The sequence below is a fragment of the Castor canadensis genome, chromosome 9 (assembly GCF_047511655.1).
Source record: "Castor canadensis chromosome 9, mCasCan1.hap1v2, whole genome shotgun sequence".
NCBI classification, from domain to species: domain Eukaryota; kingdom Metazoa; phylum Chordata; class Mammalia; order Rodentia; family Castoridae; genus Castor; species Castor canadensis.
In genome coordinates, this window is record NC_133394.1 from 15,726,293 (window position 1) to 15,742,865 (window position 16,573).

The 16,573-nt window shown below is 39.6% G+C and overlaps 1 long non-coding RNA gene across 2 annotated transcripts in view; it reads right to left on the reverse strand.

The window, feature by feature from the left end:
- Window positions 1-747: 747 nt before the first annotated feature.
- Window positions 748-16,573, reverse strand: part of LOC141410834 (uncharacterized) — a 66,380-nt gene continuing 50,554 nt past the window's right edge. For both annotated transcript variants that reach the window (XR_012435591.1, XR_012435592.1), the window contains one exon: window positions 748-2,219. This is a non-coding gene — a long non-coding RNA (uncharacterized lncRNA). The remainder of the gene's footprint in view (window positions 2,220-16,573) is intronic.

Here is a 16,573-nt window from a genome sequence, read left to right on the forward strand (position 1 = left end):
CTGCACTTTTCAGGGGAAGATCAGTACTGACTGACAGATAGGACCAGGTATGTAGTTTGTAGGCCTTGGTGAAAAATAGGTGCAGCCCCCCTTTTCCAAAAATTAAGAATTTTGAGACAACAGCAGAGTATAAACTGAGCAAGGAGACCTTCTAGCCACCAGGCCCTGTGCAACCAGACAGGTGGCAGACCTGTGAGGATGGCTTTAACTCTTGGGTGGGCACTTTCCCAGGTTTTATGTCTTTGTTGCAAGTTCTATTTTGTTTTTAATTAGCACATGATAATTGTACATATTTATGGGATGTAGTGCAGTATTTTGATATGTGTATAGTATGTAAAGATCAAATCATGGAATTTAGCATATGGGTATGGTTGAGATGGGGGTCTCTCAAACTTTTTGTCCAAACTGGCCTCAAACCCTATCTCTGCCTTCTGAGTAGCTACAACGACAGGTGTGAGCCATCACGCCCCACCAGGATTTCATTATTTTTCAGTGGTACTGGGGTTAGAATACAGGGCCTCATGCTTGCTAGCCAGGTGCTCTACCACTTGACCCACTCCTCCAGCCCCCAGGATTTTTTTTTTTCATAGTGCAATTGGTTTTTTTTTTTTTATTTTTTATTTTTTTTAATTTTATTACTCATATGTGCATACAAAGCTTGGGTCATTTCTCCCCCCTGCCCCCACCCCCTCCCTTACCACCCACTCCACTCCTTCCCTCTCCCCCCCACCCCTTCAATACCCAGCAGAAACTATTTTGCCCTTATCTCTAATTTTGTTGTAGAGAGAGTATAAGCAATAATAGGAAGGAACAAGGGTTCCTGGTTGAGATAAGGATAGCTATACAGGGCATTGACTCACATTGATTTCCTGTGCGTGTGTGTTACCTTCTAGGTTAATTCTTTTTGATAACCTTTTCTCTAGTTCCTGGTCCCCTTTTCCTATTGGCCTCAGTTACTTTTAAGGTATCTGCTTTAGTTTCTCTGCGTTAAGGGCAACAAATGTTAGCTAGTTTTTTAGGTGTCTTACCTATCCTCACCCTCCCTTGTGTGCTCTCGCTTTTGTCATGTGCTCAAAGTCCAATCCCATTGTTGTGTTTGCCCTTGATCTAATGTCCACATATGAGGGAGAACATATGATTTTTGGTCTTTTGGGCCAGGCTAACCTCACTCAGAATGATGTTCTCCAGTTCCATCCATTTACCAGCGAATGATAACATTTTGTTCTTCTTCATGGCTGCATAAAATTCCAGGATTTTATTTTTTAAAATTAAATAGTATTCCATTGCATACACAAACCATATTTATTTATTCATTCACTTGTTGATTCCATATCTTGATGGGTGCAGATATTTCTTCAACATACTAATTCCATTTCCTTTGGATAAGTACCCAGTAATGGGAATGCTAGATCATGGGTGACATGTCTATTTGTAATTTTTTCAGAGCCTCCATACTATTTTCCATAATATCTGTACCAATTTACATTCTCAGTAACAGAGTACAGAAGTTCCAGCTTCTCCATGTCCATGACAGCAATTGTTATTTTTGTCTTTTTATTGTAGCCATTCCAATTGGGTAAGGTTTTGATTTACATTTCCCTGGTGATAAGTGATGTTGGACATTTTTTCAAATACCCATTGGCCATTTGCACTCCTTCTTTGAAAAATGTCAGTTTAAGTCCTGTGTCCACTTTTTAACTGGATTATTAGGTTTTTTGTTATTTCATTGCTTGAGTTCCTTATATAGTCTAGATATTAACCCCCAGTCAGATGAATAGCTTACAGGTATTTTCTCCCAACCTACAGATGGTTTCTTCACTCTGTTATTGTCTCTTTTGTTGTGTTCCATTCTCTTACCAGTAAATACTCTTAAATTCCTTACCATTTTCATTGTTTTATTTTTCATTTTCATTCTTCTGTTTTCCTTACTTTCCTTTTGGGATAGAGGGTACAGGGAGACAGGGAAGTTAGAATCTTGCTATGTATCCCAGGCCTGGAATTCACTATCTAGCCCAGGCTGGCTCAAACTCACCTTCCTCCTGCCTCTAGCTCCTGAATGCTGGGATTACAGATGTGTACCACCACACCTGACTACATATTCAGCTTTCTATCATTCAATAATTCTCCAGACCTTCTGGTCTTCTGTGGAATCTTTCCTCACTTTCCAGCAATTCTTTGTTTTATTATATTGTGAAGTAGGTCTTCCATCAAATTGAGACCTTGGGGAAAAGAAAAAATAGATGTCCATTTGAACCAAAACCTATTTTGTAATAAAATGACAAATGTTTAATAATCAGAAATATGTGAGTGACATACTAGTTTTAAAATTAACCTTAGTAGGAGATAAAGCTCAAGTTTGGAAACACTAAAATAAAACTAGTAGGGTACTTGTGCACTTCCCTTAAAATTTCACATGATTTCTTATTTGAACCCATTTTAAAAATAACTCCCTGATATGAATTAAGTTGTCAGAGCTCAAAGTTGGTGGAGTTTCTCACTGCAGAAAGGAACACTGCTTTACCAGGAAGTCAACTATTTTTAAGGCCCAATTTCTTCAGCAAAGGATGTGGTTTATAGAGAGATAAATGAATAGTATAAATCTGAAGGGGAAAAAAAGGAATTTTCTGGGGTTAACTTAATACTTTTTGCTGCACACATGAACATATTCACAAACACCACCCTACTGAAAGGCAAAAGTTTTGGCTAATACTTTACTACCTAGTAAAGCACTTAAGTAAGGCAAGATTTTTATTTGCCCTCTAAGACCCACTGAAATTCTATTGAGATAATTTATCATCATATTCAGAGTCCTGGGGCTTTCCTGAACATTAACTTTTTCTGAGAATTTTCTTTTGGTGGACAACTGTGCTTAGCTGTTTCTGGGTATATGCTCAGAGACTAGTGGACTTAGCTGATGAAATGGTCTAAGAGCCATTGCTTCATGTCACTCCTACTTATGACTTCTAAAATAAACAAGAGACTTCACGAACTTTTTTCTTGCAATGTTCAGAAATGAAAAATAACAAAGAAAGAAAGGCATAATGATATATTTTTTCTAAAAATAACACAAGTTGGTACATTATTTTCAATGGACAGTTTTGGCAAAACTCTTAAATGTGATACATAATACCTATTAATCCAACAATTCAAATTTTGGGAATTTACCCAAAAATAATCTAAAAGGCAACTCATATGCTAAAAGTGTTAATTTCCTTTTTTTCACAATAGCAGAAAGTAGTATGGGCCCTAGAAAGATAACTCCAGAAATCAGAGTAAGAGAGACAGAAGGGAGAGAAGAAAGGAAAGGCATTGCAGGTCTATTTAGTGCTGAAGTTAGCCATGTCTGACCCTGGTGAGGATCTGTCTCAGAACTGGAAGACAGTGCCCTGAGACCACAGGGGTTGTCTCCAAGATCTCATCTTAACTGAATCCTTAATAAGTCACTGCAACATTTTATCAGGCTATTCTTTCCAAGTGACATGGTATATTGTAAGTCTCATGGAACTTTTCATCATGAGCCCATGGTCACATCTTCTGCCTCAATAATGAGCCCCTTGGACTAAGGCAATGTTACGTGTCTAACATGGAGGATCCATGTTAGGTACAGTAAGTTGTAAGTTGTTTCTGCTAGCAATAGCAAAAACCCTGTGGAGGGAGTAAATGTATATTCAACTGTACAAACCCTTGGGCCAAGTAACTGAATGATAGACCTGAACCAGAACTAAAAGAAAGGTCACACAGAAGACCACTGAAGCACTGGAGTATTAGACATATGAGTGAAGACTTCCTAGACCTACAAGACCAGACAAGCCACCAAATAATAGAGTGTCTGGCATCACATGAGAATAACCATCCATCTCAGCCTAGTCCAAATTCCTGACCAAAGAGAGGATGAAAAACAATCATTTTTGCAGTGAGTCACTGTGTTTTGGGATGGCTGGTTAACAGCGAGATGCCCATAACTTCTATTTTCATGCATGGAATGCCAGCCACCTGATGAAATGTCTGCCTTAACCTCCAGGAAAGCTAGGACCTGAGGAAGTCCAAGTGGGCTAAATCAGAATCTTTCTAGAGCAGTTCCCTGGCTCCCCACCCAATAGCCCCAGCCCATACAGAGCCCATAGTGCAGAAGAACCACCTATTTAGTCCACACAACCATTGTTGTTTTAAACCCCTACTTTTTGAATTGTTTGTTAAATGGCAGAAAAAAATGGAAACACATGGCTGCTCCATTCATGGACCTGTAGCAGCAGCACTGGCAGAGGCTGACTCCCATGGTACACGTCATTTTGTACCCACTTTATTGCCTGTGCCCCCTCTGCCACAGATGCTCCCTAGCAGACACTCTTCTGAGCACAAAGATTTTTGTATCTGCTCTCATAAGTCCATCCACTGTCTTCTTACCCATCTCTCCTTCACTTCAGTCTTTCAATCTTGTTCCTTTCAGGGCCCCAACACAGGTCATTGTCAATGCTCACATCACTTTTGTCACATCAAATTGACAGAGACATGCTGTTTAAAGATCTGCTCACTGGAAGGATTTCACTTCATATTGCCCTTCAGGGCACTACCATGACAATGTGTGGCTACAGCCCATTTGCAGATATCACCAATGTACTGAACCAGTCCACCATGGACCAGACTGAATATTTTTCTCCTCTCTCAGTCATAGGGAACTCCTCAAGAAGTCCATTGGGATGAGCTTGGGAAACATATGCGTGCAAGAGAAGTTAGGTGACATGGGGTCAGGACCATCTATCCCTGTAATTTGTACCCTCTGACCAGCTCCCAAATGTACTTTTTCTACTACACAATACTGTAATTTCACCTTCTCAAATTGCCACTTGGAGAATCAAACTCATAACAGAAGTCCATTATTATTTGATACTTCTTTGTCAGGCACTTGGTGTCTATTGCAGTAACATTCTAGAAGCTGATTTCCAAATGGTGAGTATTCTCTGATATAGAAATTACATTTGTCTAATTCTAAAGGTCTTCCCTTTAATGTTCTTATTGGGGCTTTCCAGAAACTTCACACACCATCCCATCCACCATGATTACTCCTAATTCTATTGGATATACCTGGTCTTGTGACCTGAGAAGTAAAGCAGCCTGCACTACAGTCTAGAGTTGCTTTTGAGCCCTCTTCTCCAATCAATGTCACTCAAAATGGGTCAGAGAAGTACTGTCCTATATAATACATACCACCTCCAAAACCCAAAGAAGTCCATAGCTACTTGTACTCTTTGAAGTTCAAAGTTCAATAACTTACACACTGCCTTAAAAAGGACTATTCCTGCATAATCCAAAATCATTGAGTCCCTAAAAATTTCATAAATATGGTAGGCCCTTAAGTCACTGTATTTATCTCCCAAGCCATGACACCCATGGGTCTTGCCAAGCTATCCAGAATACTTCCCATTTCCCATGTACCAACCCAGATAATATGATATCATCAACATAGTAGATAACATGGAATACACTGTGAAATATCAAGATGCTCAAAGTTCCTTCCTATTACACTGTGACAGAAAGCAGAGTTAACATGACCTTTCAGCAAGAACATATTTTTCTGTCTTTCCTGCATAAATGTTCTCTGCTTTGATTCTCTTTCCAGACAACAAAAGAAAACACTTACCAGATAAAAAGCCATATACCAAATACCAGAGTCTAGACCCAGACCTACAATACTATGTTGGAGTGCTGGCAGAGTAGCAAGTGTGAAGCTCTGAGTTCAAGCTCCAGTGCTTCCAAGAAAAAAAAAAGGAATTGTGTTGGGGACTACCGTTTGGCTAAGTTCACCATCACCCATTTTGATCCATCTACTTATTTTTTTTTAGGGATGATAGAAGTCAACTGATAGAGATACAATTAAGGCTACCTCATCTGTATTCAGTATTAATTTCTGAAATTCCACCCAGGATGCACTACTGCTCTGACTTCTTTTCCTAGCTGGAAGAAACAATTTCAGAGACAACAGTATTTCAGAATAGCACAAGTCAAGTGGTTTCACTCACCCAATTGATCCTTTCTACCATGGTTGTGCTTAATTCACAGGTCAGAGAAACAAAGTGAGCATTCTTTCAGTAGCTCAAATATCAACCCCAGTTATGTACAATAGGACCAGGGATGTGATCACAGCCTGAGTCTGTGGAGCCATTGTACATATTGGAAGAGAGACCTGGACCAGGACTCATTTATCACCTGATTACTATGTCTTCACGGTAAGAAGCCATGAGGGCATTTTCAGATTCCCTGATACCAGTGCCAATTCATATCCTATATCCAGTAATTCTCAGAAGTCTCCATTCTATGGTGTACAACTATTCTGCTAGTCACAGATCCCTTTGAGGTAGGATGGGGGCACTATTTATTGTGTATGCTTGCAATGACATTGAAGGTTCCTTCCTTAAGGGGATACAACCTCACCCTCAGTTGGTGGTCTCTGAATGAGAATTGACTAAGACATGGACATTCGACAAAAGGCTGCAATTTTCCAATATGGTAGCTGATACTAGCTTTCTTGATTTTTTTCTGATTATAAAGTCAAGCAATGCTCTAAGTCACTCTTTATCTCATTCCCCCAAGAAAACCATGGTCTAAGACATTGCCCAGATCTTTTCAGGTTTCAGTGCCCTGTACACAACTCTGGTCTTTCTGCCTGGCATGCAATTTGTATGCACCATGCCTCTGATGGTTAAGCAGTGCTACCTGACCTCTGATATTCTTAATTCCATCATCACCAGTGAGATCAGAGAAACCAGTTCCATGTAGAATGGACTCCAGGAGTCCAGCTGTAGGACTGTACCATTCAGATCTCCTTTGAAGAAAGAAATCACTGTGAAGAGTATCATTAGCTGACAGCCTTGACATCTATCACAGCATTCATTCCAAGGCCACACACTCCCCAGCTTTTTCCTAGTTAAACAGTAAACATGGCAGAGGCTATGGAAGTGGTCCATTCCTGCCTAGTGGGCAGTCATTGTTCTAGGGTTCCTGGCCTACCTTGCTGTGACTTTCTCAGTCTTTTAGTTATCATATTACTACCACCAACAATGGAGTCCTTGTTGCAGTCTGCCTGCTGAATAATCCAAATCTTCTGCATAATCCCAACTTACTGTCTACTTTCTCAAGCCACTTGTCATAAATCTGTTTTCTGTTACTATAACTGAGTAACACACACTGAGCAGTTTACAAAGAATAAAGGTTTATTCATCTCACAATTCTGAAGGCTGGGAAGTTCAAGCTGAGGTGGCCAAATCTGTTGAGGTCTTTCTTGTTGGTGGTGAGGACTCTCCGCAGAATCCTCAAGAGAGTAAAAGGCAGCACATGGTGAGACAGTACATGCAAGAGTCCTCTTCCTATAAAGCCACTGTCCCATTGGATTAGTGCCTCACCCTTATAGCCTCACTTAATCTTATTACCACCTAAAAGTCCCACCCTTAAGTATCCTCAGACTAAGTTTGTATCCTCTAATACTTCATGATGAGGATTAAATTTCAACATGAGTTTTGGTGGGAACATTTATAGCACCCCTGTCTTAGACACAGACTTGAGAGCAAGTGAAGGTAGTCAAATTGGGAAGTGATCTCAGGAAACAGAGTAATGGGGCAGGAAAGAGAAACCAAAAGAAAGACTTGGGTAAAAGGTACATTTTAATCTGATGGGCAAATAAGGCTCAATCATATTGTGAATTTTTTCAGGAACAATGTAGGACTGGTGCAGTGGCTCAAGTGGTAGAGCACTTGCCTAGCAAGCATGAGGCCTGGAGGTCAAATACCAGTACACACACACTCACTCACTCACAAAGTCAGAAACAATGTAAATGCATCTCTGAATTGTTCACCAAAGAACAAGAAGCTGCAGTATTTATCTCTCAACTCCCATTCCTTTACTAGCTAATGGTTAGTCCAAAAAGTGTTAATTCCTTCACACCTCTAGGTTTTTTACTCCTAGTATTCCAATTAACCTAAGAAACGCATAGAGTAAGCACAATCTACAAAATTTATCCTCTGTTTCCTTACTCAGGGCTCCTCACTACCAGAACCAGCTTAATGAAGGGGAAGGATAAAGTGTCCACTCCTAGCAGGCAATTTCAGAAAGACACCATAAAGCTTCTATGACTAAGCAATGGCCCTCGCCCAAGCTTTGAGAGAGGTTGGAAATTACTTTCACTCAATGGAAATGAGATTTCAAAGCCAAGACCCCTTCAAGGTGAAACTGGTAAGTACAGCCCAAGATTTAAACAACTGAGAAAGAATACTAACAGAGGGCAGAGGAGGGATATATAGAGAACTGTATTCATGAATGGAGGGGAAAGACATCATGAAGAGGACCAAGGGACCAGGAAGAAACTGTTAAAGGGCTGCCATAACAAATTCAGAAACTGGATGGCTTAAAACTATAGAAATTTGTCTAGATGCTAGAAGTCTAAAATCAAGGTGTGTCAGAATATGAAGGAGAAACCATCCCATGCCCTTGTAGCTTCAGTGGTTTCAGGCAACTCATTCGAACCTCATCTTAACTTGATTGTATCTGCAAAACTCTATGTCCAGTTAGGGTCACATTCTGAAATCCCTGATAAACATGGATGGAGGAACTAATCAACCCAGTCAAAGACTACAAAACAGCTAACTATCTATACTCCTCTGTCCTTCTGGCCACATATCTATATGGCCTCAGGGGTCAACAGAGTAGCTATTACCACACATTTGTTGTGGTTTACATAATTGGATAACTGAACACTCAAAGTCATCCCTTGACAAGGTGAAAATATAGTGGCAACCCACGCCAAGAACACTCTCAAGTTCAGTGGTTTCCAAATCCTTTACCCACAGAACACTTTGTTCAAATGAAATTTTACTAGGGTATTCAGACAGACATAGTGCATAAAAGTTGTTCTGGTAGAAATGGGGCTGGCAGGACCAGGGTTTCCTCCTCCTGTATCAGATTATGAGGGAAGAACTTCACAGAAAACTACTGGAAACCTTTGCACCTACTTTTCTGTTTAGTTTAGGAAGCAATTGCTAAGTACCACTAACATAGAGCAAAATAAATACACAGGGAAAGAGAAGAGGTAAGGAGAAGAACAAAGTGAATTTTGGAAAGATGAGAAAGGAGATTGCTACCTTAAGTATTAAGGTCTAAAACAGAAGAGGGAAATTCTCAGAAAAGCAATCTGCAACTTCCTGGTGTTCCCAGGGGAGAAAGTTTAAGGATGAGGGGGGAAAGGGAAGGAAAGACCTTCTTACACAAGAATTTAAAATGACGCTATTATAGAATCATGGATGAAGTTCTGGAGTTTCCTGGGTCAAGTTTGAGGCAATTGGCTACATAGGGCAGACAAGTTTATATTGAATGATCCAAGATCTTCGGTTTCCCAAATAAGTAGATAAACAGAAGACTTTAGTCTCCAGAGTCATTAATCTGATACCTTCTGTGGGTACTTAGGATGTATACAAGGCCAAATAAAAGCATTCAATATAAATGCATCAATAATAATTTATATCTTTTGATCTCTCCAAAGAGAAATGTTGACATGTGGAGAAAAATGAATAAATAAAGTGACATTTAAAGAAAGAAGTCATCCCACCCCACAACACACAGCACATTAAAAAAAAAAAAAAGTGAGACACTAAGCCAGTGGATGAGCTTTAGAGTTTTACCAAAGGGGGGACATACTTGTCAAGATGCCAAGGTCTGTGAGTCAACAGATCAGCTGAACTTTTCTAGTTAGGCTCCCAAGAAAGCACTTTAATTTGTTGACTGAAATAGTTTAATAGTTTAACCTACTACTCCTCATATTTTGGAACTGAGCCTCTCATATTTTGGAATAAAGCACAAGTTGGGAACTCTTCTAATATCAATATTGCTAACCAATATTACTGCAATATCATGAAATTTCTGAATAAAGAATATCTTCTCAGTGAATGCCACACCATCAGTCCCACCTCTGTGACTAACTCTCATGCCAGGGTCTGCTGATACTGGAGTTCTTAATCTTTTGGGGGTCATGACCCCTTTGGAAGTCTAGTGAATAATATTCTTAAATACATTTTCAAATGCACAGAATTATTTGAACACTAAGTATATTAAAGTACAGTTATCCAAATATTTTTAAAAACAAATTGTGATGAATCAATATATATAGTCTTTACTGATACATTAAATAATAAGTTCTACAGGCAGGAAAAATAGCTATCATAATTTCAATGTAGTAATGAAGAGGGGTGGTATTTTGAGAGATCTGCCAGCAATTATAATATGATTTGAAAATGTCTGTGATTTTTATTGGTGACAGAAGTTATTGCTAACACCATCAAGATGCATTGACTGTATTTGTAATTGAAGGAAATGCAGATTTTAAGTTGTGGATAAGTGAAAATAAAAATTCAAGTTGCTGGGCGCCAGTGACTCATGCCTGTAATCTTAGCTACTCAGGAGGCAAAGATCATGAGGATCATGGTTCAAAGCCAGCCCAGGCAAATAGTTCTTGAAACCCAAGATGTGATGGGTTCAAAAAACCCATCACAAAAAAAGATGAGTGGAGTGGCTCAAGGTGAAAGCCCTGAGTTCAAACCCTAGTACCACACACACACACACACAAAATGCAAGTGATCTCTTGTAGACAGTGGATTATGAAAAGCCTATGAGAACTGGACATAAGCAAGGTGAGATGCAGCTTAATTGCTTTTACCTGTAGGCCAAGATAGGCACAGCCCAGGCCATGAAACAGAAAAAAGCAGAACAGCTGCATCTCCTAAGTTTACATTCCAAGAAGCAGGAACACAGGTTTCTCCTGTTACAATGTCAAGTCCCTCCCTCCCAAGAGCCTCTGCTCCACCCTGTTGCCATTGTTTATAAAAGGCATTGAAGGAGGGCTGGGGCTTTTGCTTTTTGATTTTGGCTTTTGCTTTGGAGGGTTTTTTGGGCTTTGGCTTGGTTCTTTTGCTTTGGGCTTTTTGGTGAGGGAAGTTTTTGGAAGGGAAAAGAATTACTGAAGGGGAAAGAACTGCAGGGAAATTGTTGAAGGGAAAAGTATAGCTAAAGAGGGGTTGAAAGAAAGTCTGAAGCAAGAACTTTTAACATAGGCTTTTTCTTAGAAAAGAAAGTCAAACAAAGAACTTTAACATAGGCTTTAGAAGCTAAAGAAAAGCCAAAGATCCAGGGTATAGTGCAAGATAGAGGACCAAGACTTTGAAGGTCTGAGCACCGAGGCTTTAAGGCAGCTAAAGAGAGAATGCTAAAGAAAAGCCGAAAGCCTGGGGGCAAAAGACTTTAAGAGTGATGAAGCTAAAGATAAGCCAAGAGCAAACATGGGACAGTGTGAGTCTCAGGAAAGAGGTTTTAAGCAAGGTTTTAAAGAAGACTTTAGAAGCAAGGTTTTAAAGACCTGCAAGGAGTAAGGCCTTAAAGAATAAAGATACAGAAAAGACGCAATTAGGATTGGACGTCAACACACCTGACCCCACTTTCTGTCTGTCTGTCTATCCTACGTCTTTTCTGAATCTCCAGTCGCCCCCAGTTAGCCCCACTTATGTTCAATAATAACCAGGAGTGAGACAGAAAGCTCACTCTAACAAGGGAGGGAGTGAGAAAACAGCGCGCCCTCAAATCTCATAGATGGAGAGGGTAGAACAATGTTTTCCCGAGCCTGGGAAGAGTGAGGGAAAGGGGGAGACTGACAAGGGATGACTAATGGGTACAGGGGTACAGCTGGATAAGAAGAATAATGCCTTAAGTTCCATAGCACAAAAGGATAAGTATGGTTAGCAACAGTCAATTGAATATTTCAAAATAGCTGGTGGAGAAGATTTTATCTGTTCCAAACACACAGAAATGATATATGTCTAAGCTGATAGAAATGTCAAATACCCTGATCTCATGATTACACATTGTATACATGTATTGAAATGTCACATTGTTCTCTGTAAATGTGTACTATGTCAATTAAAAACAAAAAAGAGTCAGGTGCTGGTGGCTCACACCTGTAACACTATGTGGGAGGCTGAGATCAGGAAGATCAAGGTTTAATGCCAGTCCAGGCAATTAGTTCAGGAGACCTCCATCTCCAAAATAACCAGAGCAAAGTGGACTGGAGGTATGACTCAAGTAGTAGAGCACCTGCTTTGCAAGCATGAGGCTCTGAGTTCAAGCCCCAGTGCAACCAAAAAAAAAACTACGTAATTTTTTCCCATTTGCATACATATGCAGACCTCCAGACACTATACTGAACTCATCCACAAGATTCTCTTTGATTTCAAAAGTACCCCTTTCTTCGTTGACCACAGGAGAGACCTAGGTGAAGAATGCTCCTAGACTAGCCCATTTTTTTAAATGTTGTTATGAGTATGTGACAGTCATACAGAAGGTTTGTTGTGACATTTCCATATATGCATATATTGTACCATTATTCTCCCTCATCCTCCACCCCCCCTTCTTAAAATAAGTTTGACAGGTTTCAATGTTCCATGTTCATACATTCATTGAAAGTACCTCGACCATATTCACCCTCCTTTACCTCTTAATTTACCTTCTCCCTGACACTAGTACCCTTCCTTTCAAATAACCGTCCCATCCTTCATTGTTTAAGCAGACACACCCATTCTTAAAGTTCCTCTCATGCTGCACTAATAAGGGTTATTCATGCCTCACCATCTTGACTGGGGAGCCCGCAGCATAAGGACTTCCACCTTTGGGGCATGGGGAAAGAGAGCTGTTAACACCATCATCATACATCAAAGTTAAGGAATTGGAAGGCATAGGAAATATTCTGGTGTCTGTAAGAAAAGCAGGGGGCAGGCAGGAGTGGGAAGAGGGGCTCTATAGGCCACTGTGCAACTGACGGACCCAGAGCAAACTCTCAAGGTCAGGCACTGCAATATATTGAATGTTTGTGTCCTCCACCCCACTAGACTCACATGTTGAAGCCCTAATCCCCACTGTGATGGTATTAGGAAGTAAGGCATTGGGGAGGTGACCAGGTCATAAGTGTGGAGCCCTTGTGAATGGGATGACTGCCCTCTAAAAGGGGCCCCAGGGAGCTCTCTTACTTTCTTTCTGTCATGAGGATCCAAGAAAATAGCAGCCTGCAACCTGAAAGAGAATCCTCACTAGAACTTGACCATTCTGATGCGCTGAACTTGGCCATCCAGCTTCCAGAAATGTCGAAGACAAATTTCAGTTGTTTGTAAGTTGCAAGGTCTATGGCACTTTATTATGGCAGCCCATATGAACTACAATAAGCACCCTCAGCTGTTTGTGTTCTGTGTTCAGGAGTTAGGAATGAATATTCAATGAATCAAAATTCACACAAGTACTTTTTTCAGTAATCACGCAAAGTGCACACTGAGCTGGGCTCTTACCATTCAGACTCAGCTTCCTCATCTAAATATGAAGATACTGTGACTCACTTGAGCCTATGTACACAAGTGCTCTGTAACCCACAAAACACTAAGAAACTGTTTGGGGTATTGTAATCATATATCGCTGATGTTATTATCATCAGATATTTGATTAGAAAAATCTTCAGAAATCACTAGAAATCCCAGATACCTAGACAATTCTATGACAAATGAGTCAAGGCAAGAAGGGTGACTATGTCACAGTAACATAGAGGACAATGTTCTGATTTTTCTTGGAAATTCACTTTATTATATAAGGAAATGAGGTCATTCTTAATAAGGATTACAAATTAAGTCCCTCTTATTTAATAGAACAGTTCCCATAAAGTTATGCAAAACAAACCAAAAAAATCTTGGGAAAACAATCCCATTTACAATAGCCTCGAAAAAAAATTAAATACCTAGGAATAAACCTAATTAAGAAGGTGAAAGACCTCTACAGTGAAAACTATAGACCACTGAAGAAAGAAATTGAAGAAGATACTAAAAAATGGAAAAACCACCCATGTTCATGGATTGGCAGGATTAATACTGTGAAAATGCAAGGATGCAGGGGGAGGAAACTTTTTATACTGTTGGTGGGAATATAAATTAGTGCACTCAGTATGGAAGCTCCTCAAAAAATTAAAAATAGAACTCCCATATTATCCAGCCATACCTCTTCTGGCCATATATCTGAAGGAATGTAGTCCACATACAATAGAGACACCTGCATACCCATGTCTGTAGCAGCACTATTCACAACAGCAAAACTATGGAATCAGCGTAGGTGTCCATCAGCTGATGAATGCATAAGAAATGGGGGCTATATATGCAATGGAGTGTTACTCGGCCACAAAGAACAATGAAATTATGTTATTTGCAGGAAAATGGGAGGAACTGTAGATCAACATGTTAAACAATATAGGGCAGACTCAGAAAGACAAATACTGTGTGTTCTCTCTTCTAGCAGCATTTTGACTTTTTAAAAAAATTATATGAATGTAAAATGAGGACTTTTGGGGAAGGCCAGCAGGAGTGGGGAGGGAGAAAAGAGAGGATGATGGGAGCACAAATTGGACCACAGTACTTTATATGCATGTATAAAAATAGAATCCTGAAGCCCATTAAAAATTGCTAAAAAAATGGGAGGCATAAAAAATAGTAACAGAATGGGTGAATTTGATCAAAGCACATTACATATATGTACGGAACTATCACAATGAAACTTCTTTGTACAAATAATATACACTAATTTGAAAAAAAAAAAGCTTTCATTATGTTAGTAGTGTCCTTTGAAATGGACTTCCTTAAAATAAAATGGTTTGTTTTGAAAATGTATTAATAGTGGTGTTTTTTTCACGCTTACAAAAATATCACCTACTCACTGCAGGAGGGAGGGAGAAAAGAAAAGAAAACACAGCTGAAAATTAAAGTGCAGTGACAATCGTTATTAACACACTGCATAAACTTTTCAGTTGCTCTTTAAACTTCTCAGTAAATTTAATTTTTTTTCAACTCTGACTGCTTTGAGCAAGCTGAATCCTTTTAGCGAATATAGCAACACTGATTTTAAGTTATCAGGGCAAAAATACATCTCCTCTCAAAAGGAATATGTTCTACTAATCCAACAATGTGCCAGTGGTTTAAAAACACAGGAGGTTATGGCTCTAAAAGAAAAGCAGTTAAGAGAAATTGCCACCTGAAATTCAAACTGAAGGAATGTTATCGTGTTAGAAAACATGACTGTGAAACTGATCTGAGGATGTTGAGGCAGGAGAGGGCATAGTAAAAGATTCACATGTTCCAAGGGTTCCCTGCAGGTGGCGTCCTGTGCCTGCTACACCAGTGACCTGGGCATGGCTCCTTGACCTCATCCTCACTGCTGGCCTGTGGAGGTAATGGGAAAGCTGTGCCTTCCTTTTCCTTCCTGGGAGAAGTCAATTTGTTATTCAAATCTTTGTGATTGACACAATTAAATAAAATGTGATTTTGAGGATGGTAAAGCCCCAAAAACTCTCCAAAGTCACTAATAGAACAAAGGCTAGTCTTTCACTCCAGAAATAAGATTAAATTCTCAAAGTCTGACTAAGGTAATATTTCAACATAAATAAGGTTTCACCAAAATGCAAGACTGGAAACCATTCTGGATTATGTGTGAGGGCAAGGTATTCTGGACAAGCAGAGTCTTGGAATAAGGGAGGGCACAAAGAAGACACATTTTTTTTTTTTTCCCAGAATAAACTCTCCTTACCTTTAGCCAGCTGGGAACTAGTAAAGCCCAGACCAAATTATTTTTGTCATTTACTTGCAAAGGCAGATGGTACTGCCATATATAATTTCAAAGATGGGCTGTCTTTGGCTCTGTGTGTCACTTGCCAGTTGGCACAGAGGGCTTTCCTAGCATCCGTTCATTCATGGAGAACCAAAGAGTCTAAGGCTGAAAGCAATTTTTTTTAATCGTCTAGTTCAACTCCTACACATTCAGAAGGTAACCAAAAAGGTTAAATATTGCTAAAACTTGAGTCTCTACTTAGGAGCTAAAATGTGGATCCTTTGACAATGCAGTCTTGATTTAACATTATTAATGGGCTCTCTATACTAATTTCAGCACTAAGACCTTTCACATATGCACTAAGGGAGGTCTACCCAATATGGCAGCTGATTTATATCTGCTTTTACTTGAGATATTTACATCTGATTTTACTCAACATTTTACTCAGTGCCATTCCTCACTATTCTTTTTTTTTTTAGTTTTCAATTGACAAAAAAAAAAAACCATAAAGTTTTACATCTTAGTGTGGTGTAATGTTTCAATACAAGTATTTGTTGCATAATGTTTAAATCTCCCACTGTTGTTAACCACATGGCACTAAAGAATGAACAGTAGATATAAAATATGGAATGACCATGATGGTTAATTTTAAGTGTCATCTTTATGTGGCCATATGAGGCATCTAACAATGCTGGGGACAAGTGTCCCACAGAGGCAGTTAAAGCAGTAGCACCATGACTGGAGGTGCTCACCCATGACGCTGGATGCATTCCCTCAACCCTCCTATTTTCATACCCTGGTTTCCATTATTGCCAACTGTGAGACAAAGAGGTTATGTAGTCCTGCTGGAAAAATCGTGGGAGACTTCTGAATTAGGGATGGGGGGATTACTAAATGCTCTATACAGTGTATCCTT